Raw genomic sequence first — 27252 nt, forward strand, 5'->3', positions numbered from 1 at the left:
ATTAAAATATGCCATGGCACCCCATAATTATGCACCATTTTAAGCATCAATTCAATATTTTTTCAAGTTTAAAAAAGAAGATATTTTAGAAAAGGCCAATCTCAAAAAACTAAAGGACAAATGATCTCACTGATAAGTGGATGATGACACATAATGGGGGGTGGGAGGGATTAGTGTTAGGGTTAGAGTTAGGGTTAGGGAGGGGGGCAAGAATGGAGGAAGGAAGGACTGTGTAGAAGGAAAAGAGGAGTGGGAGGGGTGGGGGGAAGGGAAAAAATAACAGAATGAATCAAACAACATTACCCTATGTAAATTTATGATTACACAAATGGTATGCCTTTACGCCATGTACAAACAGAGAAACAACATGTATCCCATTTATTTACAAAAAAAAAAGAAAATATATTTTTATTGTACATGCATAAGATTGCCTTATCCTTATTCCCTAAACTATACAGTAAAATAACTATTGACATAATATTTATGTAGTATCAGGTATTATAAGTAATCTGGAGATGACAAAGTACACAAGACTCAAACACTATGCCAATTTACATAAGGGGCTTCTATAAGGGACTTGAACATCTGTGGATGTACAGGATTCCTGGAACCATTCCCATGGATGCCACAGGAGAAGAGGGTTTGTGGAGTAAAGTTCAAAGAACTTTGGTCAACATGAAGAATAGGTTACGCCAATAGCTCTTAATTCACCACCCAGTGTTTGACTCTAGAGTTTCAATTAGAAAGGACGTCTTAAACCATTCATGTGATGAATAGACCATTATTTTTTGTTAGAATGCTTGGTCTTTTCCTAAACTATACCATCAGATGCTCAGTGTCAAAAATGAGTCTCTACAACATAAACTTTATTAATTTGCAAAAGATATTCTCTTCGCCATTTTTTCCTGTGAATTTGTAAAATGGCTATTTTACATTGCCAATAAATTCTGCAAATCAAAATAAAATTATTTAAAATGCTAATGTTATTCTGTATTCCTGATTAAGTCAACCAGATTAATTTTGTGCTTATTTGCAATTTACAACAAAATCTGTATTCATTTTTGCCACTCAGTCTACTTGGTACAGTTGCTAAACATTCCCATCAATATTGCAGACAAGATGGAGCACCCGATTAATCCAAATACCTAAACATAGTTTGCTGATCTTGACTAATTTATCTTGTATTGACAAAATCAAAAGTACTTAAGAAATAAGCATACAAAATGTTACTCGCCATCTTGTAAATGTCAACCTTATTGGGAGGCAGTATTATGTGCGGAATGCTTGCTTAATTTAAATGTTCAGCATAATTGAAATATGTTTTAATAAATCTTACATATTAAAATAATCTGGTTGCAATAGTACAAGAAAAATTAGACTCATTTGATAGCATTCTCATTTAAATACTTAGCACTCTGCTTGTACTCAATGATTATATCAAGTAAATCCTCCAAATTTGCAGTAAAAATGTAATTGAGAAATAATATAATAAAAATGTGAACAAGAAGTACATGCAGTCTGCATTACAACTATAGAGCTAGTCAATAACAAAATAATTGATAGTAGTTGTTGTTTGATAGTTTAGAGTTACAATCTGAAACTGTTTACATTGCAGTTATGTAAATTTATGGTTTGGTTTCAAAACCACAATGTTACAGAATTCAGTCCTGTTAGCTCTTAAAGGCACACAATAAAATTATAATATCAAATTCTTTTTTCCTACATTTTTATTGGTACATTACATTGTACATAATGATGGAATTTGTTGTTTCATATTTGCAAATGTATATAATATAGCAATATCTTTTGGCCAATATCACTCCCCAGCATTAAATTCTTTATTGTTGATTCATTAAGGAAAAGACATTCTCCATGGAAAAACGTAGATTCTGTATAATTCCCTGTATTTTCCCCAGTTCTGGCCATATATTTGTTCCTGATCATTGCTTTTCATGACAAGAGAGACTCAATTCTTGTTAGCACCTCAAAAGTATATCCACACCCAGCTTTCACGACCTGGTTACTTTTACTTCCCAAATGGAGTTTGGTCAATAGCACATTCCTGAGTTTTTATCTGAACCTTCCAGAGAGAATTGCACCTTTCTTGGCTCTGCACATGTACCATTACTAAAGTACCAACTACACTGTCACTTTAAAATTAGATGACCTGTTTCTTCTATTGCTAATGAAATCTTGAAAAGTATGGTTCAAGTGTTCCTCACCACTGAAATCGCAGAACACCACACAGCACCTAATACTGGCAGGCAGTTCAACACATGCTTGTTAGACAATTAAGGAAACAGAATTGAATTGAGTTTGCCAAACAGAAACATGTTTCAATATGCTCTAGAAGGCTTTTTAGTATCTACTGATTCATCCCACTGGCACTATGCCAACGTTTGTGGGGTTGGAAAAATAAAGAGACATCTCATGAACTCCATTGATGGAAAGCAAGGAAGCCACCATTTCCCACCCATTTCCCAGTTACCTGACACATGGAGGATGCTCAGTTCATTTCTGGCAACATAAATACAGGCTTTCTTTCCAGGGTCTTTGAATCTTGTGGATGGTTTGACATTATGTTACAGTATGCAGTCCATCCAGGAATACTGGATTTCTTCTACCAATCAGTTGTTTTTCCTGGCACATCACTTCTTACATATATTCTAGAACAAAGTTTTACCAAAAAGTTAAATTTATGGGAAAAACATATCAAAAAAATTCATGTTACATATAAATGAGTAGCCAGGATATTGAGACAAGTAATTCCTGGTAAGTCCTAGACTTTGAGTCACCATGGACTTCCTTATCAACATGGTTTGTCTCATGTAAGCCCAGCAAGAACATGGTGCCTCTTATGCTCCAGGAAGATTCCTCTAGTCCTTCAGTGACTAGGACCTGGAACCTAAACAGCTCCATCTCCACAGAAAGCTCCAGTTGGCTCTCTGTAAGCAGGTAAGAACTGCACTCTCAGAAGAGTGGGCCCCAGCCTGCCAGTCTCTCTCCAATGACTCCTTGCCTTCTTGCTGGACACATGGACTCCGATGGTCTGAGACTCTGAGCAAACAGTGCTGTCGCCATTAGGGAAGAGTTTCGCTACACAATTCCTCAGTGTGCATTGCTATACATGCACCACTCTGTCCTCACTCTGAATCCATGTGTTCAGTGACTTTCTTTTCTCTTTTCCAAAGAATAGTCACTGAGTTCCTACAGAGAAGTGAACAGAAGAAGGTGTTAACCCTGCTTTTATGAATTATATTTCCTAGACATCGAATACATGCTAAGGCAATGTTTCTTGGCTCACTTATTTTCTCTCTTCCTTTTATGGCTTTGAAAAGACTTAGCATGAATTCTCATCATTTGTGGAAGTGTGCATGTGTGTGTGTGTGTGTGTGTGTACCTGTGTGAGTTTGATACCATGACTATTTTCTAAACACATACACCCACAAGCACACACCCAGAGAGGCATTCTTCTAATACAGTAAGCTGTTTTTTTTTTTTTTTTTTTTTTCTGTTTCTCCCTATCAAATATTTTGTAGCTTACATATAGATTGCATTTTCTTTATTTCTATCACCTGCAATATGTAACACAACATGTTGAATACAGAAGTTCTTCAAGGTACACCTGGCAACTAATATATAGATAAATAAACACATAAATATGGAATTAAAGTTTGTCATTATTCACTTAGAGTGAAACAACTAAAATATTTTTAGAAATCCCATAGCTTATAGTTGATTACTAAATCTAAATATTGAGTATCTCTGCCTTTATGGCAATTATACTTCCCAGCATCTTGACAGAAGTCTGGACCATCTGACTTGTTCAACCAATTAAATGGATTGCAAGTGGTCTTACCTGTTTCTGAGCAGAACTGCTAAAAACAGCTGTGGTAATTCCATCATCTGTGTTTCTCCTCTGTGGTCTGAGACCAGTATGTCCTACATGGGGTCTTCTTTACCACCACATTCTAGGATTCAGGAGATATGGAATCTCAGCTAAATTCACAGATGACATGAACCAAGGGCAAGAAATAAACCTTTACTGTTTAAAGCCATTGAAATGTAGGTGTTTTTTGTTTGTATTTTTTTAATAACTAAAGCACAATGTGATTAAATAACTAAGCCAACCGATTAATGGTGTATCAGCGACTTGTCAATCTGATGGAAGAGTTAATCAGAGTTGCTAACAATCCAAGAGTCAGAACTGCTTAAAGGAAGAAAACTCCCATTACCTAAGAAGCCACTAGGCATCAAATCTTAGATACTCTGATATTTATAGTTCTTACAACCATATCCAGGTAGGATCCATCATAGCCTACCTGAGAAACCTCAAGTAACAATTGTGATTACATCTGAGTTTTTACTGTGTTTCTGCTCTCTGTTATATTTTAGTCTTCACAATGATCTTACAACATCTTATGACAGGCCTAGAGACCTCACTGCTGGGCATTTCTGTCCTTAGGTACTTGTGAGTTGTGTGTGTCTGTAAGCACGGGTGATGGGAAAGACAAAATGAGAAGTATGTACTTGGTTTCTGTCACCCAGTTCCTGATAAGGAGCTCCTAAAACACTTGAGATGTCTTGAATGAAAGGAGTGAGAAGAACATGTGTTGTTATTCATAATAAATGCTTTTCAACCACACTTGAGTTTATGCTAATAAATTAACCCTTTAAAGATGGGACTGGGACGATGGAGCTGGTTGCCAGGGATGGGATTAGAGGATTGGAAATTTGAACCCCACACCCTCACCTCCTGGGAGGGGAGAAGGGCTGGAGAGTGAACTAATAAGCAAAAGCCAATGATTTAGTCAATCATACTGCATAATAGAACATCTATAAAAAATCTTAAACAAAAATATTTCAAAAGTTTCCAGGTTGCTGAACACCTGGAGGTCCTGAATGAGTGGCACACCCCCGAGGGCCTGGAAGCTCTGCTTCATACCGCACACCCTATCCTATACCTCTTTTCCTTTTGCCTGTTCTTTGGTATCCTTTGTAATGACCCTTATAATGAACTAGTAAAAAAAAACATACCCCAGGGTTTTGTAAGCCTTATAGGAATTATCAAGTAGGAGGAGAAGATTATAAGGACCCCAGATTTAGAGCCTAATTTTCTGTACAGGTGACAACATAGGACTTGGAGTTGGCATCTGCAGTGGACAGTCTTATGGGTCTGAGCCCTTGAACTGTGAATTTGCTCTAACTCCAGGGAACTTCTACAAGAATTTAGTTAAATTGCTAGGAACACAATTGGTGTCCAGAGATACATGGAAAATTACTCGGCATGAAGAGGATTCACACTTACTATCTTAGGTGTTATGAGTGTGCAGGAAATCAACAGATTTTCTTTTTAGAGGGTGACTGTGGGAAAGACTTACAACTCATGGCACCAATGCATTTTATAGAGTAGTTCAAGTTCCAGTGCTGCAATGGATTCGTTCAGGTGTGAAATGGGCAGTGATGCTTCCTACATCATGATACAATTTCAAAAATAAACATCAAGTACTGCACATGAGAATCCTTTGAAGATACAGTCTCCTCTATATAAGTTATTTCCTCCATTACTAACAGAGGGAAAGCAGCAGATCACTTCTGATAGTCCCAAGGAGTCACCAGAACAGAGATGGAAGAAGAAAAATGTTTCACAAGTGCACATGCCTGGTGGAGAAAAAAAGAAGAAAAAGGACAAATGAATATGATTTAAATTCTAAACTTCCAACCACCCATAGTTTTCCAATATCAAAGAAATAGAGAAAAAATGATTCATGGACTCTTTCTAGTAACTAAAAAGAGGGAAACCACAAAACAAATAAAAGTGTAGCTCTTAGTGGCCTACTAGCTGAAGCAAACCTCACTTGGAATCACCAGTGCAAGGAATCAAAACGGCCCTTAAAAATTTGAACTTTCATTTTACAGAAGGAAAACTGAGGCGTGATGAAAGTAACTTACTCAGACTCATTCTGGTAATTAGTTCACTTCAGACACTTAGTAAACTTTAGGACATCAGGGCTTTCTTGAGCTCAATTTTACACCCTAAAAAAATAATGCAAAAGTAAATTCCATGTTTTGTGTTTTTAGTTATAATGCAGGCTGCAGTTCAAACTTATCTGAGTTCTCTGCTACCTGAAATCCATGCCTCGAAATCCACGTTTATTTACTCCGTTATTTGTCCTCGTAATTCTAATGAATTAGAATGTAATTCTAATTCATTCCATCATGCAGGGAACTACATTTAGACTGCAAATGGCATATCAGGAAACAAAGTATTCCTTAGAAGAACAATGTCTTTGTGTTTACCTTTGATAAGCCTGTCTTTCAAATCTTGATTACATTAGATTAATGGTCTAACTTGAGAGCTTAGAGAATCAAATTGTTACACGGCAACACAGCTAATAGGCCACCTAAACAGAGGCTGAAGTTTTAATGAACATTAAGATGCTTCTTCTGAGTTAGGATCTAGGAAAAGGATTAGTGAGTATTTTAAGTGAACAAGGTGTACAAGGATTTAAGGCATCAAATACCTGATTCCCTTTGAACTTTACAAGGCACTTCAAGTATCAAGCAGGGCCACTGACTCTAGTTAAAATTGTAATTATTTGCAAAAGTCCAAGTACTGTTAATAGATATATCTTTATGATAATTTTAATAATCATCATCATAATAGAAGAAAAAGTCGGCACTCATTAACACTTTAACATGAGTATAAATTTTTCTGTGAGAATATTAATAAAAACTTAAAAGTGGGCTTCTCAAAGGGAACTCAGCATAGGGCTTGGCTTCCCTCACCTCATTGTTTGGTGGACAGTCATGGTTCCTACACCTGGAAAGGGTGAATCAATTCTCCTATGCAGTGAGCACTTGTTAAATGACACCAAGAAACACACAGGCATGATTTTATACAAAGCTAAATCTTAGTCCTGGTCTCTATCAAGCTTCTGTCATGTATTTCCACTGTTTTTATCTTCAATTTTAATCTTCCCTATTCTGTTCTTCCTGCTCATTCACCTTGGCCCATTCTATTCCTTGACTTCTTCCAGGTCAATTCTTGTGTGTGAATACTCTTTCTTACTAAATTATGAACCTGCCCTCAGGGCTTAAGTGAAACATTTTCTCCAGCAGTCTTCTCTTACAACTGGTTTTCATGATCATCTTTCCTCAGTCACATCTCTCTAGGATCAAATATTTATGTTACACAACCACATGCAGATGGATCTTCCCATGTTAGTTTTTGTAACTCACCTGATTCAGGGAGCATGATTGTCCTTCTTGAATTGTTATGTCTAAACTTTGTTTCAGGGGCTTCCTATTACACTGTTATGACAACTTGGTTCAAGGAGATGAATGGGACCAAATATCTAATTACCTTTATCTGTGGGAACACTTCTGAACACTGTGTACATAGCCCAAGAGTACCCTTGTAGGATCTAATTTCAAATTTCAACAGTAGTTCAATATATATGATCTAAAAGAGGAAAGTGACTTATAACCTCTATGGTCATCAGATGAGATCAACACCCATAAGCATATACCATAAGCACATATCACAGCTTTCAGAGGATGCATTTTGCTTTCAAAAACATAGTTCCTGCCCTTTAACCATAACCACAGAGGTATATTGCACTGTGCTAGAAACCCAGGAAGCTCCAGTTGAGCATAGTTATTTTTTGGAAGATCAAACAGTTATAGGAAACTTTTTAAAATTAAAACTAAAACAGACTTCTTATAGTACATAACACAAAATGCATATAATTTTAAAATTTAACTTGGGTCTTGATTAAGACCTTTGATTCCAGTTTCAGGCAGCCACCACATTTACTCTGGAATAATTTGTTCTTCAGTGAGAGAGAGAGAAAGAGAGAGTGAGAGAAAGAGAGAGAGAGAAAGAACTCCATGGTGACATCTCTATCATATGAGGATGCATTGAGCCTCCAGTTAAACAACTTGCCTTTGTTCATGGCATACCACCAGAATCTGCCCTGAGAGTTCACAGAAGAAAACTTTGATGTGCTCTTACCCAGAAGAGTATGTCTGCAAAAGCACGTTAAAGACAGTATTCACTGTGTCCTGCCTCACCATTGTAATTAACCAAACAGTTTTGTTTAATTAGAGGAAACGTGTCTGGAATGCTATAATTACTTGTTAGTAAGAAAAACATTTGCTCTAATTAGGCATTCACTGGAAATTTTTTAAACCACTTATATTAGCCATTAAAACTGAAATGGTACTTCCAGATTGGATTTCCCATGTCAGCAAACTAAGCAGTTCAGCAGACTCCTGACCCAAACCGGACTAATGTCAGCTCTGGATGGCACAAAAGGAAAAGAATGGAGCACAGGTAAATAGGTGGGGAGATCAAGGTGCTGAACAGTCACTCCCAGCAGAAGTCACCAATGTAGAGGGGCAGGCTGAGATCTGATGACGCATTTGTGTAAAACAAAGCATGGAAAAAGAAGGGTGGGAAGGAAGAGAGACAGGGAGGAGAGGAAGAATGCAACATTTATTTATCCAACAAATAAGTAGATCTATCCAATGGACAGAATAGCTTGTGCTCACTCAGGTTTGGAAGAAATTAAACATCAATGCAAAACAACAGCAAAACAACATCACAAAGCAAGGCACAAACCATGGTGCAATATTAAAAATCTCATTAGTCAAAATAAGATAAACTGTCACAAAATGATAGAGGCCTGAGGCTTACTTGTTATTTCTGAAGGGTAACTGTCCATCAAATAGGAAGTTGTCTGGCAGTCTTGCCCAATAGGTAGGGTGTTGTTATTACTGTGCATTTGTTTTGAATGAGAGAAGGGAAGAGCACACATTCTTAAGTAAGCACACAGGGTCAAGTATATATATTAGATTTTTTAAATATGTATTTTGATTGCATTGAAAATACAATTATGTCCAATTTCAACCAGATGGCTTTTTCCCAACATACTTTTTTTTAAGATTCTTTTTTTCCTTGGAAATGCCATTGAAGAAATTTTCCTGGATCAAAACATCACAAATTGTAAAAATTATAATTGTGGTTGATAGGGCTGACTCACACATTACCCCATTTAGGACTTCAACTGCTGTCTTCGTTTTTCCTCCTTCTTTCCATGAAAGCTTCCAAAATTGTACATTTCAATCACTGGAATGCAGTTAGCATATTTTCGTTTTCTTTTAAAGCTATTCCAAGCTTCGGTGACAATAAATACTATGTGTTTTCTCTTTAGACAGATGCCACATCTGTCACATACAGGCAGCTATTGTTCTATTTTCTAATTCATCCCTTTCCATGTCATAAATCTTAGTGAAGGAAAGTCACATCTACATGTACAACTAATTTGACTGTTTTGACTGAACTGAGGGGCTATTACCTGCTTGCTGATAACTTAGTTAAATAACTGGCTGTCAGAAGGATGGTGCCGGCGGATGTTAAAGCACAGTGAGAGGGACCGACTGAGACTGTGTTCTGCCACTGGGCAAGGACTGCGATGGAACCAGAGGTAGCACACCAAGGCCAGTCCAGTCCTGAAAGTGCCAGCGTAAGCAACATTTATTTTATGATTCAGTTTTCTCTGATTAAATAAGCATAATAGTTTTCAATAATGTGTCTTGGTTTTTGAAAATTGCTCTTCCCACGCGTCCATTTATGTGCATATTTAATTAATGCTCTCCCAGTGATGTCCCCTGATTCAGATTCTGGGTCCTCCTCAAGGCACTCACAGTTCAGTGGAACAAGGGCTGGATTCTTTTTCTCAGCCTTCACCATGTGGTACTGTTCCTCTGCCTGGCCCATCATGCCTGAAGCACTGAAGATTCCTCCCTTCCCCACTCCTTTCTTTCTTATTATTTTGAAGTTCTACTCTCAGCCATTTCCATATATCCAATTACTAACTCATTCTAATATTAAACTAGTGACACTTTTTGAATACCCAACTATCTTGTGAACATCACTCTGGTGTTCCTCTCAGGTACCTAGAATCCAATCGCCACATCTCTTCTTGTCTTTCTCTCCAAGCCTGCTCTTCATCCATCAGTTACTGCCTCAGTGAATGGCTCTGCCTTCCATACAGTTGCTCAAGACTTAGCCCTGGTCAGTAGCCTTAACTCTTCTCAGCCTCAAGCAGTACTTTTAATGAATCACTGGGAAATTTAATCACACTCCATTTACGTATCTCAAATCCATCTCCTTGTTTCACGTACTACATTCAGGACCGCTCAAAGGCAGGCAACCTGTAATTTATCTTTGAATAGTAGCACTCTTCAAATATAGAGATACTCTACAGTTTGTTCCCTTATCACCCACTCTCTGCTGTGCTAGGTAAGCGTTCTTATGTGACTAAAATTCTCATGTGTTTAGATGACACATGCTTTTAATCCAAATTTGAGAGACTGAGGCACTACAATCACAAGTTTGAGGTCAACCTCAGCAACTTAGCAAAACAGTCTCAAAATAAAAAGTAAAAGGGGACGGGAATGTGGTTCAGTGTCAGAGGACCCCTGGGTTCAATTATCAGTAACACACACACACAAAATATCCTAACATTTATATTATACACATAAACCTAATGTTTGAGCATCATGAAAAATTTCAGTCTTTAATAAACAACTCTGAGGTTAAAAGATAAGAACAAATCCAAATTGCAAACATCTAGAAAATAATGATAATGAAAACAATACATTTAGAGTCAAGATGCTGCAAAAGATTTGCTCAGAAAAAAGCATCATTATAAATACTCATAAAATATAGAAGAAATAATGAGTATACACAAATTAAGCATCTTACTGAATGTTAGAACAAAAAGTTGAAAAATAACCACATTTACAGAAATAGAAAGAAGTAATTCTTAATGCTAAAACACAAATTTATGTTTTGGAAAATAAATCACCACCACTACCTCCAACAACAAAAATACCAATAAATGAGTGTTTTTAATTTGAAAAAAAAAAAAAAAAAACACTAATTTACCTGAGGAAAAAAAGAAAAAAAAATCTATAAAAGAAACACAATGTGTTTATAAGTGGAAAATAATCACTGAAACAAAAATAAGAAAATAAACTGCAAGATTTTTTCTTTCAAACTCAAAACAACAACAAAAAATAACAGAAAATTGAATGAAATAGATAATATTATAACAAAATATTTTTTGCCAAAGCTGACTTCTTAAGCACAGAAATTGAATAGAGTGATTTCTACACAGTAGAAAACCTTGACAACAGTACATGGAACATCAGAAACAAAAGGCTTCATAGGAGAATTGCACCCAAGTTGCAAAATTGCATTACTATTTGAAATGTTTCCGAATGTAGGGGCAAAGGGCCTTTTAAAATTATTTTAATGCAGAAAACATAATATTGATCCAAAAATAAAAATTCACAAAGCAAAAAATGTTGGACTTTTTTTTTTAAACAAACCCTTATGCTAGGAATTCAAGGATGGTTCACTCTTAAGAAATAGATTTATACAAGTATGTTATTTCATTTAATTATAGACCTTATATGTGCTACTCCACAAAAATAAGATTTAATAATATTAATCTGCATTCTTGGTAAAACAACAACAAATACAATATAATAGAAGTTGGTGGTTACTTATTTATACATGGTCATGTGAATACACACAAACACATACACACACCCCAGATCTAGATTAGAGGGTAGGCAGATCCTGGTAAACACTGCCTCTTCTTTCAGACAGTAGCAAGACAAAGATTTTCACTTTCCCCAAACTTCTATGTTTTTTAACTTTCTTATTGGAGGCATTAATATATCAAAACTGAAGATCTCAGATTAAAAGTTGCAAAAGGGTTTAAAACACACTATTTTGTGAATGATATAATTGTGTAAAAGGAAGATTCGAAGTTTCTGGAAGAAGGACAAAACACCATAAAATGAGATGGGGTTTTCATATAAGAACCAACCACCAGATGATGGGGCAATTTCACTAGTGAATATATATTCAAAGGAAGTGAAGTCAGTGTGTTGAAGAGACATCTGTGAGTTTATGTTCACTGCAGCAGTAGTCACATAGCCAAGAAGTGGAAACAATCTAAGTGTCCATAAACTGATACATGGATAAACAAAATGTGCTATATTTACAAAATGGAATACTCTTCAGCCACAAAAACATAATTTTGTCACATATGGCAATAGGGATGGAACTAAATATCTTTACAGTAAATGAAATTATCTAGGCATAGAAAGAAAAGCACTGCATGTATAACTCAAATGTGGAAACTAAAAAAATTCTCTGATAGAAGTTGAGAGGAGAATGGTGGTTAAGTTGGGGTGGGAAAGGGGAAAGGTTGATTAGGATACTAAGTTACAGTTAGATAAAAGTAAGAAGTTTGGGTATACTGTTACACAATAGGATGACCACAGATAACAATTATGTGTTGGGTATTTCAAAAAGCTAAAAGAAAGGATCTTCAAAAATTTTAACCTAAGAAATAATACATTTTTGAGGAAATAAATATGGTAAATTGTTATAAACTTTACACAATGTATTTTTGACTCAAAACATCATGTTATCTCCTGGATATGTATAATGTTATATTTTATGCATCAGTTAAAAGCAAATTTAAGAAAATTAATAATAAAGGAAACTGAAAACAAACAAGTGAAAAACAACTAAAAGGAACAAAAGAGATATAATGGAAAGGAAGACTTCGCTTTTCTAACAGGAAAAAACAAGGCTGGCATACATATAACAAGATATATACATAAAACAACTGCATGCAGAAACTTAGGAAAATCCTTAAGAACTCAAAAGCAGATTTGACCCAATAGAAATATGTTTATATATAGCATGATTTTAATAGAATGACAAATCTCCTAAAGATGTCCATTGTAAGTTATTTATAAATTAACATCAAGACATCAGGGTTTATTTCAGAATTAGATAAGCTAAAATTCTAAACCTTACATAAACAATGAATTATATGCTCTAATGACACTGAAAGTAAAAAGGTAATAAGGAGCCTTGAGAGACATTAAATGTATTGTCAAGATGCAACAATCCTCGCATACAGTACTGGAAAAATGAATAGAAAGTCAAAACAAAGAAATGGAAAGGTCTAACATAAACCCAAATATGAGAAATTTTGTGTAGAAGGTGAGGAATTTCAAGCCACAAAAGAAAGTGTTTTAGACTACATCTAAATAAGAGGCTTTAAGTATAGTTCCAAAAACACATGGAAAGACAAATGAGGAACTGAGAAAATATTTCAATTTTGTTCAGAGCATGGTTTTTACAATAGCATCAAATCACCCAGGAGGTCATCAACCAGGGCTTGTTAAATTCTGCTGTACTCATTCATTGAAATCCTAAGTAGGTGGAAATTAATATACCTATATGGGAAGATCTGCAGAAGATCGCTAATTGAAGACACAAGGCTGAGAAGTGTGAGTATTTTTACCTTTGGAATAAGCAAGGGAGTAGAAGTGTATCTTTATATTTGCCTAAGGAAACACCAGAAGTCAGCAACATGCTCTCACTTTCTGCCAAGTTTTGCATAAGCTAATCCTGTCTCGGTGGGCTTTCCTCCTTCGCCTTCTGACCATTTTTATTGATCCTTTGGGTCTCCCTTACTATTTATATTTCTCTGGGAAATTTTATAGGTTCTGTGCAGGATAATTTGTTAGCACTCTGACCACATTCTCATCTTAAGTTTAATTTCTCTTTATCAAACAATTCTCCAATTGTCTGTTTGTTTCCCCTTATGTGCCCTGAATGAACAATCATAGTTTGACCCCACCGATTATATTTATTTTGATCATCAAAGTACAAGAACAACAAATTGAACAAATTCAATTAACATATTGTCACCCTATTAGTGATACAATATAAATTAAGTGTGACCACAGTAAAAGCAGCATGTTAGCATTCTTGTGGGAAAAGGGAAGGAATCTGAAGAGGGTTTGGCTTTACACGTCTATTCCATTTTCTCCCTCCCTCATCTTCCCAAATGATTAACCACACACATGCCTTTTGGCTGTTCGTCTTCTTTTAAGAGATCTATTCATATTACAGACTGAGCAACTGAGTGGACTTTTGGGAAAAGTTGTTAATTCTGTCAAGATACGCATAGAACATGAGTCTTTCCTAAATAATGACTACCGCATGGTATACCCATTCAAGATGAAAAAGTAAAAATCTTTGATTGGAACATGCTGTATTCCAGGAACTTTCCACGTCTTTAATGTAAGTTGTCTCTCAAAAAATAAAAGGAAAAAAAAAAAAAACCTTACAAACAAAAAGAACTTACTGCCATGGTAGAAGAGAAAGAGTTTTCTAGTCAGAAATAAACTGGGTGATAAGACAAGAGTTTGCTTTTCCATCCACCATTCTAGTTTATTTCTAATCAAGTATTTGTTGCAGATACCTAATGTGATTCATCTACAATTTCTGTCTCCTACTGATAAAACCCCAACAGCCACCAGACCAAGGAAAGTTAAAAATTACTTCATCCTTAATACATTCTGATTTTGCTTCCTTGACTTGTTAGGGAATCAGAGTAGTTTGGGGGCTTCCATACTAGTCCCCAAGACCTCTCTAGAAATTTACAGAACAGGGACCTGGGGAGATGACCAGACCTGTGCTACCAAGTGCGTGATAGCAGTACAGGAAGGCACATCAGTGTGCAGTCAGGTCCCGTCACATCTCAGCCCCCCAAAGACAGAGGGCTTGGGATGCAGCTCTGTGGCAGAATGCACACTTAGTACTCTGGGGGCCTTGGGTTTGATCCTCAGCACCACAAACAATAATCATAATAAAATTAATTAATAGAGTAAAAGTTATTACTCTTACGTCACATCCTTTTCAAATACCACAAATAATGCCCTTGGTTAATGTTCTCACCTGAATTTTTCTAGGAGGATCCTCATTTATTTTCAGGTTTTTAAAAGTGATTTTTAAAAAGCTTTTTATTCGGTCATTCATGGGGGAAGTTTTCTGTTAATAAAATAAACTGTCATTTGGAAGATGCCTGGACTAGTGTGGGTTAGAATTAGTCCTTTAGTCCCTTCTCATGTCCCCAGGGAGCCTGGTATGAACCATATCTGCTCTTTGATGAACAGATTGGGTCTTCCTTCAGAAGAAGAAAAAAAGATTTTATCATTTTATGCCTTTGAAATCAGCTTTGCTCCATTATTAAAAATGTCAGTTCAGGGAGACTAGTCACACCTATTTTGTCCTTCATATTACCAGGTCTCTTTCAATGTTTCCATCTCGCTGATTTTGCTTGTTTCATTTTCCATTCTGATGACAACAGCTGTTTCAAGGACCCCCGGTATGCTTCCTCAGCTTTTCATTCCTTCTTCACTCTCTGGTTTTGCTCCTTTGTTATTGTTTTCTGTTTTATTTGCCAAGGTTCCTTTTTAAGTTCTTCTGAACCAGGGTTCTCCCTTTGGCACTGTTGGCATTACTGTCAGGGAGACCCTTTGGTGTGTGTGGTTGGTGGGAGTTCGTCCTGTCTGTTATAGGGTCTTTAGCAACATCACTTGCCTCTGGCCACTAGATACCAGGACACATACCCCCACCCCAGTGTGGCAACCAAAAATACTTCCAGACATAGACAAATATTCTGTGGAGCCAAAACCATCTTGAAAAAATTATTTATCACTGAACTGTTTCTTGGTGATCATTCCCACATTGTGTGTGTGTGTTCCCTCCCTCCTGAACCCCAGGATGGTGCCGTTTCAGAGTTTCCATGTTTGCCATTGTTTTTGCTTTGTTGTTTGATTCTACAGATGTGCTCATATTTAATATGACTTGAGTCCTTTACAGCTCGTGTGTGTTCTTTTACAGCTTTTAACTTTCATTGCGGATTTCATTGTATCATATCTGTACGTGCATGTAACATATTTTGGTCATTTCCATCCCCTCAACAACCATTCATAACCTCTCCTATCTCCTCCTTTTTCACTAATAATCTACCTCCTACATTCATTTTTTTTTTTTTTTTCTAAATTCCACATGAGAGAAAACCTGTAATACTTGTCTTTCCAATTCTGGTTCATTTCTCTTAACATAATGATCTCCAGTTTCTTTCAAATGACATGATTTCATCCTTCTTTGTCACTAAATAAAATTCCATTTGTGTGTGTGTATGTGTGTGTGTGTGTGTGTGTGAGTCACATTTTCTTTATTCATTCATCTCTTGATGGACAATTGAGAATTGTGCAAGTATCTGTACGTATGCTGTCTTTAATTCTTTTGGATATGTACCAAGGAGCTGTATAACTGAATCATATGGAAGTTCTATTTTTAGTTTTTTGAGGAACCACCATACTGATTTCCACAGTGACTATAGTAACATACATTACCATCAACAGTGTATGAGTGATCCTTTTTTCCCACATCCTAACCAGCATTTATTGTTGTTTGTATTTTTAATGATTGTCATTCTGGTTGAATGATGTGCATTTCCCTGAAGGTTAAAGAAGTTGAACCTTTTTCACATAATTACTGGCTAATTTGTACTTCTTCTTTTGTAAATTGTCTGTTCAGTTCATTTGACAATTTATTGATTGGGCCTTTCTTTTTTTTTTTTTTTTTTTTTTTTTTTGGAGGGTGTTAAGTTTTTTGAATTCTTTGTATATTCTCTATATTAATCCTCTGATGGAAAAGTAGCTGATAAAGATTTTCTCAAATTCTGTAGGTTGTCCCTTCACTCTGTCATTTCCTTTTCTGTGAAGAAATTTTTAACTTGAAGCCATCCTATTCATCAATCTTTGCTACTACTTCCTGAGCTGTAGGAGTCTGATCCAGGAAGGAGTTGCCTGTGCCTTTATTTTAAAGTATTTCCTTTATATTTTCTGCTAGCAATTTCAATGTTTCAGGTCTTATGCTTAAATCTTTGATCCATTTTGAATTCAGTTTTTGTATAGGGCAATATCTTCTTTTCTTATCCAGTGAGCTGGATAAGAAATCCCAAGCACCATAGCACCATAAATTCTGACAGTAGATGGCAAGACAGAGAGACAACATCCAAATTTACTTTACCATAGAGAACAGTTAAAAGGATGAACCAGATGTGTGGTGTGTGGCCAAGATCCAACCTGGATGCACCCTAGATGGAATTTCTTGTTGGGACCACCTGCTAGGTGAGGGAGCACATTGGGACCACTTCAGAAAATAAGGTAAGAACTGGGATCCAAAATCATTTTATGACCCTCTAGGGACAGATTTCAAATCACAGTACCACCACTCAATTTCCCAGTGTTAGGTCACTGAGGAAGTCAGAATGTTTGAGGAGGGCCAAACCTGCTCCAGATAGCCACACACTGGAGAATACCAGCAACCAGTCACAAAGGTTGTCTTCTTCCCTTAGTTGCTTCTCATCTCCCAGTGAAGTTAGACACAAGCTGTACACCAGTGACATGGAGTGGAAGCATTAGGATTTATAGCTCCTTCCTATGAAGATGAATGAATGATGAAATGTACAGGGGACTCCTGAGTACTCAAGTGTGTGGAGCCTCACCTATTGCACACAGGAGTGGTTGCACTTTTTTTTCTCCAGGATGATGATAAGCCTTGTGAGGGCAGGGCCAGCATCCTATTTATCTTTTTTTTTTTTCTTGGTAGGGTGGGGATGATACCTGGTATTGAACTCAGGGGCATTCAATCACTGAGTCACATCCCCAGTCTTGTTTTGTATTTCATTTAGAGACAGGATCTCACTGAGTTACTTAGCACCTTGATTTTTCTGAGTCGGCTTTGAACTCGTGATCCTCCTGTTTCAGCCTCCCGAGCTGCTGGGATTACAGGTATGCACAATCCTACCCAGCTTCATCTTTGAATTCCAGATATGGCATATGGTAAATATTCAATTCATAATGAATTAAATTTTTTAAAGTAAGGTTCCTGCCTAAACTGAGACATGCAGTGTCTCTCTCCTGCAAAATTACCAAAAATGTTCAGTATTTGGAAGGAAAGAAAAATACCACATTTGAATAGAAACCTCTGTACCACCAGCATTAATTTACCAAAATAGAAAAAGCAAGAATGAGATCATAGCACATGGGTAGCTGGCAATAGTTTTCCTGGCCTGCATCTAAGATATTTGATCTTTTTGAGGGAAGTATCAAATTTTATCTTACATTAAATCTGACTCCAATTGGAAGAAGAAATCCCAATTCCAAAAATGAGCTGGGTCGGAGTTCAATCCCCAAAGAGTAAAGGAAAAGAAGATAAAAAAAATTATTTGAAGCACTCTGCAGGAGACAATTTTTCTTCTTGGACTTCTCAATTCATTTCTCATAGTACAATTTCAAAGAGTGAAATAGGGATTTGTCTAGCTTCTCCTTCCCCTTGAATTATCAGGGAATTACCCTTTGCAATCTCTACTCTGGGCCTTGAACTCATCAGGGTTCCAAAGCTGCTACAAGTCATTCACTCTGTTATCTCCTGGCAAAAGTGAAACAGCTCAGGTGTCCAGCAGCTGTTATCAATTCTGACTGCCGAGGCTCCACAGTTATGGGAAAAGAGAGCCTGCTCTCTGATAGAGATAAATAAATGGCTTCACCCTTGAGGCCTCCTGCATAGTTTGCAGAGAGGATTACCAATCAGGAGTGATTTGCAAAGGCCAAAAATGTACTTTTTGCCCCAATTCTCTGGGCCTCAAGTCTGTGGGTGGCAGGCACAGAGGGATCCCAAGCTGACTAACGATTAATGAACAGACCTGTGTTCTTTTGTTGGACTCTACCATTTACTAGCTGAATAATTTGGATAAAGCCCTTAAACCTTTGAACATGTGTTTCTGTAACTATAAAATAGAAGCAATCGATATCTACTTTGTATGGGTTGTTGTGAAAATTGAAGCAAACATTGTTTGGAAGAACATGCCTCCAAGAAGCTCTCCAGTGGGCTAGAGTGCCTACCCTTGACAATGTACCTATACTTCTTTGAGGGTGGTGTGCATAGGTCTTCATCAATTTTAGAACATGCCCTTATAATTCAGATCTTCTAGAGGGAAGAGTGTTTGAGGTTGGGACATCCATAAGTTTTCAGTGGAAGTTCAAACTCACACAACTGTGTGTGAAGCAATCATTTTAATAGTTACCTGGTGAATCAAGAGACTGTATATTTTCATGCACATCATTAAAATGCTGAATGTCAATCAAAGATATCATATTTTATTGTAAGCATTTTTCTTTAATTCAAAAATCCTTCACAGTATATTTGAAACCCGAGCCTTTAATGCTGGCCTCCAAAACTTGACTCCATCTGGATCCTGCTGCTCTGTTCTCCCTTCCCATCTACCTCTTCACCATTATATCTGTCACACTTTCCAGTGATAAAATTAAGCACTTTCTATCCACTATTTCTGAAAAGTCCTGTCCCCAGAACTTAGCATAATTGCTTGTTTCTCAGCATTTAATGTCCATCTTCACTATCCACTCTTTGATGACACCCCAAACACAGAACAACACATCCAACATACAATAACCCCATCTCTCTATTAAGACTTATTTGCAACACAACATGGATGGCTATTTGACAGCTTCTTGGCATTTTATTTCCTTCCTTAAAGTCTACTCTTGGTTCCACTCATAAAATTTTCTAGGAGTGCAACGCACAACGTAAGTTCTTAAATTATTAGTTTTTTATCACTACTCCAAACTTCCAGCAACTTTTAACATCATAAAACTTATGAAACTATGTTTGCTTAATTTGCATTTGGGGGATGTCAAATTTTGGATGAATGATTGTATCAAAATGAAAATAAAATAATACCAAATCAGCTTTCTCGAATTCTCTTCACAGATATGAGGGAGAAGAAAAGCAATAGTAGAAAGTTGCATTTTTTTTTCAAACACAAGATATGGAGTCCAGTTCAGGGCACAATGAAGAGGGCAGTGCTGGCTACCCAGGTGTTATAAGTCTGGAGAAGACCTGTCTATGATGATGATGGGTCACACTAGGAAGTCACACAGAAGCCCATGCTGAGAAATGGGAATGAAGATGAAAGCATTCACAGAAGCTATTTGGCACCAAGAATAAATGCAAGTGGCAGAGACACTTGGGGTGGATGTGCCTGAGCTGTACTAACAGGAGGCAGCCTTTGCCTCAGGGGTGGGGGAATGAGAAGCAAGTGGATGAGAAGAGCCCTTCAGTTGTTCTGAGTTAGACCAGGACTCACCCACATGCAGACAGCTAACATCTGTTAGGCTGGACCATGGCCTTGGAGTTTCTTTCACAGGTACCTCCTGTAACATGGTGAAGTCTTTCTTAGCCAATTCAACATAAGCACTGGGTCTGTAAAAACTGATGTTGCAATTTACACCACACACACACACACACACACACACACACACACACTTCCCAGAGGAAAAATGCAGTCATCAAGTAGATAAAAAAAGAGGAAAAATTCTTACAATTACCATAAAAGAAAAAAGAAAAAGAAAAAGCTGCTGTGAAGGAATCACCTAGCGGAAAAAAAGAGCTCAAAACCAACCAGATGCATGGAAGGAGCAAAAGAGCAAATTACAACAAGGATATAAAGCACAAGTAGAAGAACTAAAAATAAAAAGGAGAATAAAAAAATAAAGGCAGGGCAAAAAAGATAATTTTGAAAACAGTGTGAGAGAGAATGATATAGAAAAATGGAGGACACTATGGAACAAAGTGTTAAGAGAAAGGGAAACAGTTTAAAATAACTGAAAAGAAGATAGTATCAGTTACTGAAATTATAACAATAACTGTGGGAGACACATTCTTGGAGGAGTTGTTTCTGAAGAAAAATCATTGCTTCTGAAGAGAATAAAAGAAGCAAGAAAATTAAAGTGCAATTCAATATTTTTCCCAGATAGAAAACTTGATTTTTGATATTAAAGAGCACATTGAGTCCTGGGAAGAACTGACATATAACCACTAACCCTGAAACATATCCTAACAAAGTTACTGACATCAAATTAAATAAAGAATCTTTTAAGCTAGCATTTGTAGCACAGCTGAAAAACAGTAGAGCAGTGCCTAAATCCCTAAATAAACAAAACTGTGCCAAGAACTTTATACCAGGCATAAGAGGGTTTAAAAATGAAGGCGACACACATACATCACAGAATAAATAAATACATTTCCAATGATGCAGTCTTAAATAAAGCATGAAGGAAGTAAGCCAAAAAAGAGATGGGTTGAGAAACCATTAAGAAGGGTTAGCACTAAGCATTAACTACATTTAACTCCAGAGCAAAGCTTAAACAAGTGTGGTACTGTGACTTTAATATAAAATGTGAAAATTAAAAATATTGATATAAAAATTGCATAACAGGAGTTACACAAGGAAAAGAAGGTATGAGATGGTCTCATATTTTGCTGCCAGAGTGAAAAAAAACAATGCTTACTTATAGGATATAAAATAATTGAGAGTAAAGTCATTGACCTAAACATAAACAAAATATAATCATCTAAACTTTAGAGATGAAAAAGTTGAATGGTATTGAAGTCATTGTGAAAATATGTTTTTCCACTCTACAGGGAAAGAAAATATTGAACAATGTTTAGGGAAAGAGAGAAAACTGTGATAAGTATAAACTCATTGTTATAAAGTTAGCAATTAGTTCAAAAATATAAGAAGAAACATAAGCATACAACTCCAGCAAAGTCATCACAAACAGCACAGAGAAAGATAAAACAAAATGAAATAAAAGATATATAAGGTAAGAAAAAGAAAATGATACAAAACTAGCCTCACTATAATCTGGAGATCAAACTAGCCAAGTCTTTCCTAAGCAACACATGCTTCAAGAGAAAATCAAAACCAAAACAATGAGTATAAAATAGAATGCATCTATGCCAATAGGCCAACTGAAAGAATATTCAGATGGTGCAAGTCCTAAATATTCGTTCAATGGATAAGAGTGTGAATAACGTTAGGAAAATCAACACAAAATGTATCATTTATGATGGAGATAATGGAGAAAAATAAGAAATTAATGAAAAAGGAAGAAACAAAGAATAGAGAAATATATAAAATCTGGGGAAAAGAACCATTATTTAATTGGACCAAAAGTAAAGGAAAATATTTATTAAAAGAAAAGAAATAAAATTTACTTCTATTTTGCCCTTACTCCCCTCTGTATATCCTGTACAAACCCAATAATGGGATCCTAATTAGAATGTTATACTCCATGTATGTATAATATGTCAAATACACTCTACTGTCATATCTACAAAGAACCAATAAAAAAGAATTAAAATGACACAAATTTATGAATGACACAAATTTTGAGTATAGAGGAAAATATAGGATTCACAAAATAGCACTCCAAAAGAATCAGGGGACCTAAAGAGAAAGAAAACCAAAACCTGTCCATCAAAATAATTAAAGTAACCAAAAGCAATTAAGATATAGAGAAGGCAGTCAAGATAGTCTTAACAGAAAGCAAACTAAGAGAAACAAAAAAATAAGTCAGAGTGTTTTGCAGGAAATCTTTACTGAACTTTAAGAAAGATTTAGATTTCCTAAATCCTCAAGAACTCTCCTCAAATAAAAAACAATTAAAACCCTCCAATTTATATACTCTTGCATAACATCTAGATGTTCTTTTTTAGGAAAAGAGTCTAATTATTTTTGTGAAGTTGACAAAATATTCCTACCAAAACTCAGCTAAGAAGACATTAAAAGGAAACCCAAGGTTAATTTCTTACCTAATATCTGCTTTAAAAACCCTTAGAGAAAATAATTACATGCTCTGGAAGCCCACTTAATGAAAGTGAACTGTTTCCATGAAAGTGATGAGTTAATACTAGAAAGTATGCCATCCTAATTTGATTTATGAATCAAAAGTGAAAACAGTCTCCAAAACTCCTTTGTTTATTGCAACATTATTTATAATAGCCAATAACTAGAAAAATGGAATTGGAAATATCTATCAAGTGATAAATAGTAAAAGGTGCTACATGCATGTGTGCACACATACACACACACAATGAAATACTATTCAGTCATAAAAAGAAGAAATTCTGTCACTTGTTTTAAAAAATCATCATGTTAAGTGAAAAAATCCAGGCACAGAAAGACAAATATCATATGATGCCATGCACATATGAAATCTTAAAAATCCCATAGTAGTTGAGAGCAGAACAGTATTTCCTAGAAGCTGAGGAGCCAAGGTAAGAAGGAGGGGTGGAGAAAGGTGGGTCTAGGGATAAGTTACAATTAAATAGGAGAAACAAGTTCTGATATTCTATTGTTCAGTAGAACAACTACAGATAACTGTAAAGTACTAAGTATTAAAAAAAGAAAAAGGTAGAAGAAAGAATTTTGAATGTTCTCAACATAAACAAATTATCAATATTTGAGGAGATAGATATATTTAATGTGATTTGAGCATTATGCAATGTAAATTTCTGTGTCAATTTTTTAAAAACTCAGCAAACGCTTTGACAAAAATCAGCAGCTCTTCTTGGAAAAAAATGTCTTAATAATGCTCTATATTAATGGCTTACACTTATTGAACTCTAATTATATTCCAAGCACCATTCCAAGTGCTTTGTGTATATAACTCAACCATTTATGACTGCAATTTTACAGAGGAGTAAACAGCTGGATACCTCCTGCATGTGAAAATATAAATTTTTCATTGCAAAGAATTTATTATAAACCAGGCATGGTTCTGAGTACTTTTCATACATTATGCCTTTTAACTCTCACAACACCCCATGAGGTAGGTATCACTGCCCATGCTTTATCCACATGTGCACATGAGTATATAAACACACTTAATATGTCAAATCAATAGCCCTCCTCAGACTTTAATAAGGAGGAATTAAAAGTCTTCCCATTTTAATCAGGAAGAAGACATGGCTTTCCATTATCATGCCTATTATTTCACCTGGTTCTGCTGTTACAAGCAAATGTATGGAAAAAGAATATGAAGATTAGAAAAATAAATATTTGCAGAATGTGGCTTTATATATGAAACACTTAGCAAATTCAACTGAGCAAATTCATTCAAATGATAAAGAAAACAGGATAATTGCTATGAATTTAATGTAACAAATGAATAACTTTGTTCTTACCTGGTTAGAAGAAATAATGAAGACAAAAACTACATTTGCCATGACCAATAGTGAGGAACTGGACACAAACACTCTATATAATCTATATTGAAATGAATTATGTATTGAAATGAGGTCTATATAAAAAATGGTACTGAGGATTCATAGGCACATGATGACTTGAACAAATAATGTTACAGTGCTTAAAGAAAAAAAACTTTAATTTGCTGTAACATACAAATTCCACACTTCTACAACAAAATTGCCAACTTGGTTTTGAAGTAACATTTGTTTTCAATATCCTTTCAGCATCCTTAAAGGTCCTTAAAAGAATGGCTTGAAAAATTCTGAAAAATAAGGATAATGAAATAAGGATATTCGTGCACAGATTAATGAGAAATACTGGAAAGATGAAAACATTGCTATAAGTATCCAGGTAGCAAAGGAGAGCTCATCTATCCTCTGTACCTTACAATTCTTATTTGGAGAATGAAGTTAATAATGGTAACCACCAGGTTGCTGTGAACATGCACTGAAAGCAAGAAAGGGAAATTTATAGGCACAGAAAGTATTCCATTAAAAACACAAAACTGCCCTTTCCATTTGTGGAGATGACCCAGTCTAATCATACAGCCACAAGGTAGCTGGCTGGTCACCCCAGGAAATGGTGCCATATTAGGTAAGTAGTGTTAGTTTTGCTGCTGGCAGATTGTGCACTAAGCAGGAGCTGTAGTAGCAGTCAGCCATGGTAAGTGAGAGTCCATGTTGCTGAGCCCATGCATGACCTCCATCCTTGCCACAGTGACCACTAGATTTATGAACCACTGAGTGATGAAAGGACTGGGTGGGGAAAGATGACTGGTAGTCACCCTATCCACGTATTTATTAAAATCCTCCTCTGCTGAGGCTATCCTTTGGTGAACATTCACATGAGACACAAATATATTCAGGTTTATCACCAAAGAGGTCCATCCACATACCTCTTCCACAGATTTCCTAGCTCCAAATTTCCAATCATATTTGTTCCAACTTCCTGACCACGTAGCCAAAGGATTAGCCACAGTTCATGAGTTGATATTTAATCATATATCTGGCATTTCTCCTTCTAAGCAAAATGAGCAACCAGGAAGTTCTATTCACTAGAAGGATTTTCCTTCACCACTGTATTTTAGGAATGTCTTAGAAAAAAACAGTAGTGCTGTGATTGCCCAATTTTGGAGGGTGCCTGTGTATTATGCAAAAGCATCTGTAAAGGAGGTCTGAGTTTTCACTTCCTCTGTCACCTAATTGTACTACATACCCCATCATGCCACAGCTGCAAACTGAGAGAGAGCAGGCTGTACAGCAGTTGTGGGACCATGGGCATTTGGACCATGTAACTTACTTGTACCTTCAAGGTCTGTCTTAGCTTTATCTGGTATATACCATCATCTTCTATTAGAAGATGGAGTTCATGCCCAACTTCAAGGCTCACTGGGTCCTCTAATTCCCATTTCATGTGCTTCATGATGGGAAACTCTAATTCCATAGTAAGTTGGCAGCCCATAGTAAAGAATCCACTTTCCACTCAAGACTAGCAGACCAAAACCTTTTACTTAAATGGAAAATAGTTGATCTCATGGGCTGGGAGGACAAAATTCAGCTATTGAGGGCCTGAAAAATGCATTAAAATGTGACCCTACCTAATACTGACACTTCAGACAGCATTGGATCTGTCTGATAGATGTCCCAGGTGCAGAGCAGCTTTCATGGTAGCCTGGGTCTATTGTATAGCCTTCTCTTGTTGTGGACCCCATTCAAAACTAGCAGATTTTCAGGTCACTCTGCAAATGATCTGGAGTAATGTACCCACATGATATATCAGTTCAAAAATACAAAGTATTTTTGTTGTAGAAGAGACCAAATATAACATCTTACCCTTTACATTAGAAAGAGTATCATGACATGCCCCACATCTCTGGAATTCTAGAAAATTTACTGAGTTAGAAAACCTGTAATTTTTTCTCAGATTTATTTCCAATCCTCTGACATTCAAATATCTTATCAATAAGTCTAGAATACAACTAGACTTACAACTTCTTGCTCACTAGTTCCCATCAATATGCCATTGTTTTAGTCAGCTTTCTGTTCTACATCAAAATACCTGAAATAATCAGCTTAATAAGGGTAAAAAATATTTTGGAGCATAATTTCAGAAGCTTTAGTCCATGGTCATTTTTTTCATTTGCTTTGGACCTGTGGCAGCACAGTATATCATGATGGGAGGACATGACAGAGGAAGCCTGCTCATTTCATGGCAACTGAGAAGCAAAGATAGAGATGGGAAGGGGTTAAAGTTCCAATATCCCCTCCAAGGACAAATTCTCAAAGACTTAACCTTCTCCCATTAGGTCCTACATTCTAAATACTCCACTACATTCAAACAAAGACATGGACTGTGAACCAAGTCTCTAACAATATCCTTTGTGGAACATTCCAGATATAAACTGCAACAATCATCCATGTAATGATGTAATCATCACTGTGCTGTCTTGGGGAAGACAGAGGTGATCAAAATCCCACCTAACTAAATTATGACTTAGGGCTGGAAAATTTCTCCCTGTTATCCATTACAGTAACTGTGCCCACCTTGCTTTTGTTGATTGAATGCTGTCACTTGACCCCTGCCACCCCTTGATTCAATTACTCTCATCACATTTAGGTTTCCCAGTTTAGTGGTATCAATTACCACTATCAAATCTTTCCCACAGAGAAGAGCTACCACAGAGCTCTTTAAGGATACCATGGCTCTACAAACAAACACATTTCTCAGAATGTTGATGAAAGGTATGTCCTAGTGTGGATAAGCAGGTCTTAAGCAATAAATCCACTCTACCATGTCAGTTTTCCCAGGTCTTTGAGTTCCTTCCTCTACAGCATACCAAGGCGGGCCCAGAATTTCATGTTTATTTACTATGGACCACCTCTTGACCCATGATTTGGCCCATGAGCTGAACCAACTGTTAGAGCCCTTTCTAACTCACCAAATAAACCACTGAAGCCAGAATTTCCATTCAGTGAGAACAAGCACAGAAATTCAGCTTGATTCAAATTTATGTTCCATCTGCCATTGCTCCACATTTTTTAATATCCATTCCTACACATGTAACTAAAATCTATCTGTATAACTTAGAAAAATCAAGCACTTGTTTTGTAGTATAGCATACCTACACACATTATATTTTTTGTCTCATCTTTGGAGACCTGCTAACACTTGA

The 27252-nt window shown here is 36.3% G+C and overlaps 1 long non-coding RNA gene across 3 annotated transcripts in view; it reads right to left on the reverse strand.

The window, feature by feature from the left end:
* LOC306658095 overlaps window positions 1-27252 on the reverse strand; it is a 173874-nt gene that overhangs the window by 98035 nt on the left and 48587 nt on the right. The window contains exons 3-5 of one of the 3 annotated variants that reach the window (XR_013762956.1): window positions 5573-5661; window positions 3860-3971; window positions 443-2666 (exon numbers count right to left, since the gene is read on the reverse strand). This is a non-coding gene — a long non-coding RNA (uncharacterized lncRNA). Of the gene's footprint in view, window positions 1-442; window positions 2667-3859; window positions 5662-27252 lie in introns of those variants that run through there. The other 2 variants (XR_013762955.1, XR_013762957.1) reach the window with 2 other exon arrangements.

The sequence above is a fragment of the Sciurus vulgaris genome, assembly GCF_902686455.1.
Source record: "Sciurus vulgaris genome assembly, chromosome: 3".
Lineage (NCBI taxonomy): Eukaryota > Metazoa > Chordata > Mammalia > Rodentia > Sciuridae > Sciurus > Sciurus vulgaris.